Raw genomic sequence first — 4,021 nt, 5'->3', positions numbered from 1 at the left:
GCCAACTCTTCAGACAGGGATTGGACTGGACTGTGGGACATAAAGTGATACTCGTGAGGAGTGTTCCTCTTAGCTCAAGTAGATACAAGAGACTAAACAGGCAGCTTCTGGCCGGAGGTGAGATGGGAAGGCAGAAAGTGTTAGGAGTTGGTTGAATGGACATGGGGAATCAGGGGTGGAAAGGAGGAGTGTGCTGTCACAGGATGGGGAGAGCAATTGGGGTTACATGGCAACGTGTGTGTAAATTCTTGTATGGGAGACTAACTTGAAATGTGAACTTCATTTAAACTACAACAAAAAACAAACAAACAAAAAAAGAAATGTAAAAAAAAAAAAAAGATAAAAGGTGGTGCAGGCCACACCCCAGGGAAATGCCCTTTATATTGGATCAAGGATGTGACCTTAGTAAGGGTGTTACAATCCCACCTTAATCCTCTTTAACATACAATTACAATCACAAAGTGGAGGATAACCACATAATACTGGGAATCATGGCCCAGCCAAATTGATACACACATTTTTTGGGGGGACATAATTCAATTCATTACAACCCCTGAAAATGCACATACTCAGGAATAGTGCTGTCTGGGTGCTATTGCCAACAAGATATTTTTGCAATATAGACAAAATACATGTAAGCATCTTGTGGCCATTATCTAAGCATCCTGTGAAATTATCTGTAATCACTAACTACAATTATGAATAATCAGTAACCAACCAGAGTGTGATTATTACAATAGTCATTGATTTTTGCAGTTGCCCTCCCTATGATTTGGTTTCTCTTTTTATGCCATAAGAATACTTGTATAACAAAACCGCCCCATACTACCTGGTTTCATTTTAAATAGGCTCTGTAGTTTCCCAATTGTGAGAGCTTTAAACCCTTAATAAAACTCTCTGTTTTAACTTGAAGAAAGAAAAAAGATTACAGCCAAGAAACCTCTGTGGAGCAGTTCTACTCTGCAACACATGGGGTTGCCATGGGTCGGAACCTGCTCGAGTCAACTAACAACTAGAAGAAATGTCAATCTCTTGTCAGGGCCTACAGAATCCATAGTCTGGCCCCAGCCCACCTCTCTAATCACATCTCATACAATTCTCCCTTGCTCACTCCTTTCTAGCCACACTGACTGTTCCTGCCTGAGGGTCTTTGCAGTAACCTTTTCGTTTACCATGAATGCTTTTGCCCCAGATCCTCATATGACTGGCTCCCTTTCACCAAGGTCTCATTTCAGAGGTCACCTACTCAAGAAAACTTTCCTTTTCCGTTCTCTTCTAAGTTCCTCCCATGAGTCACTGTCCATCGCATTTCTCTGTTTTATTTTATTCCTAGTTACTCTGACATACTTGGGGTCACCGTGAGTCGGAATGGATGCCAAGGGAACTAACAACAACAGTTGTCACTACTAGTAACGACCTCATTTATTTATTTATCCTTTATTGCCTGCCCCCTCCACACACACACACACACACACACACACACACACACACACACACAGAAATATACTGTCTACAGAGCAGGTATCTTATCTGTCTTCTTCACCACTGACCCTAGAGCAGTGCCTGGCACTTAGTGGCGCTCAATAAATACCTGTTCAATGAGCGCACAGAAGAGGCGGGGGTGGGAGTGGGAAGGGAGCTGCACTTCTCCTGGAGACCACACGAGGGTGCTCCTCCCTGAGGACCAGATTGCTGGGGCCCCTCCCTTGGGCTAAGCTGCAGCCCTTATCGAGGAGCAGACCCGCCAGGGCACCAAGATGGCGAGATGGCAGGGAAGTGTCCTTGATTCTCCACCTTGCTGTGGCCTGCCAAGGATTGGCCAAATGAGGAGGTGGGGGCACAATGGGGGGATGGGGAAGGGAGAACGAATCGGGCTTATCTGAATGTGGGTCAAACCCCCACTGGATACCAGGGACCTGAGAGATGGGACCCAGGCCAGTCCTCCCCATCAACCTGTAGTCTGGACTTAGACTTGCTTCAAGTCCAAGGAGGCCCCAGGTCAGGAGTTAGAGGAGTGAGTCATTACATAGTCTGAGAGGGAGGTTAGTTTCAGTTCCAGGAGGAATAGAAACTGGCCGGCGGCCTGAGAGGGCAAGTAACCTCTATGACCACCACCACCCCCCTTCAAGAATGTGCCTCAACCTTAAGAGAAAGTCACTCAAGGGAGACTGAGGAGGATGGGAAGCACTGACTTGGCATGCCCTCCCTACCAAAATTCAAAGCGTCTGCTCTTCCCTGCTCTGTGACCCCAACTATCCTGGCTCCTAGGGCTGCCTACAATAGAAGGCCACCATGCCTCCACCCTCCCCACACCCCACATACTTCCATCTCCTACTACACACACTTCTATCTCCTGGGCTCTGGTGGCCCTAAGCTTGGTAGGTTGGTGAGGGGCGTGAGTGGGAACCCAGGCCCCCTGGTGGGCACCAGCCACCTCCCAGACAGGGCCCAGTGGAGGTGTGTTGTGTGGGTGATTAGCCCAGTTATGGGCGCTGGAAAAAACCTGGCCTCACAGTCCAAAGACAGGACTGTCATTGAGCAACACTTCTCCTCCTCCCTCCCCGCCCCCAGCTTCAGTTTCCATGCTCATAAACTGAGAGAGTTGGGGTAAATGATTTGCAAATTCTGGGCAAAACGTACTGAGCTGAACACTGAAGGGGAGGGAGTGATCAGGTCTCGAACATTAGGCTGCTTGCATGTATATCCTGGCTTGGTCACTTTCTAATAAGTGGAGTAGCTGAGCCTAAGTGTTCTTATCTACAAAATGAGAATAATAAAGGTGCCCACTTTACTTTATAGGCTTCATTCAGTGAGATAATGCATGTAAAGTAGGCCTGGTACATAGTAAGCACAACAAAGGGAGGCAATTTTTTTAAAATTGTTGTACATTAAGTGCAAGTTTACAATTTAAGTTAGTCTGTCATACAAACATGTATACGTATATTGTTATGTGACCCTAGTTGCTCTCCCTATACTGTGATAGCACACTGGGAGGCAATTATTATAAAACTAGGAAAATAACAACAACAGGAAAACAGAAACTCTGATCATGAGGAGGAGAGGAATTATCATACATTGAAATGCCAATTGTGTGTCCAACCACTGTGCTAGGCACATTATCTTATGTAATCCTTACAATAAGCTTTTTTTTTAATTTTTAAATTTTGAAATAATTATAAACTCACAAGAAGTTGCAAAAATAATACAGAGGGTCCTATCATACTCTTCATCCAGCTTCCCCTAGTGTCACAGATTGAATAATGTCCCCCCAAAAAATGTGTGTATCAATTTGGCTAGGGCATGATTCCCAGTACTGTGTGGTTGGCCTCCATTTTGTGATTGTGATTTTATGTTAAAGAGGATTAGGGTGGGGTTGTAACATCACCCTTACCCAGGTCACATCCCTGATCCAATGTAAAGGGAGTTTCCCTGGGATGTGGCCTGCACCACTTTTTGTCTCTCAAGAGATAAAAGGAAAGACAAGCAAGCAGAGAGTTGAGGACCTCGTACCACCAAGAAAGCAGTGCCAGGAGCAGAGCGCATCTTTTGGACCTGAGGTTCCTGTGCAGAGAAGCTCCCAGACGAAGGGAGGACTGATGCACCACAAGGATCTTCCTTCAGATCTGACAGAGAGAGAGAGAGCCTTCCCCTGGAGCTGACACCCTGAATTCGGACTTGTAACCTACTAGACTGTGACAGAATAAACTTCTCTTTGTTAAAGCCATCCACTTGTGGTATTTCTGTTATAGCAGCACTAGATGACTAAGACACCTAGTGTTAACATCTTATATAACAATAGTATAATATCAAAACCATGGAACTGATATGAGTACAATACTGTTAACTAGACTACAGACCTTATTCAGATTTCAGCAGCTTTTACATGCATTCATTTGTGTGTGTGTAGTTTTATTAAATTTTATCACATGTATAGATTTACTTACAACAAACTTTTAAGTGATTTAAAACACTTTTTGGAGGAAAAGCAAGGAAGGAAGATGTGGATTTTGGAGTCAGACCA

This window comes from Trichechus manatus, unplaced genomic scaffold, assembly GCF_000243295.1.
Source record: "Trichechus manatus latirostris isolate Lorelei unplaced genomic scaffold, TriManLat1.0 scaffold00080, whole genome shotgun sequence".
NCBI lineage: Eukaryota > Metazoa > Chordata > Mammalia > Sirenia > Trichechidae > Trichechus > Trichechus manatus.
The sequence above is the reverse complement of the archived record's forward strand: the minus strand, read 5'-3'. Positions refer to the sequence as shown.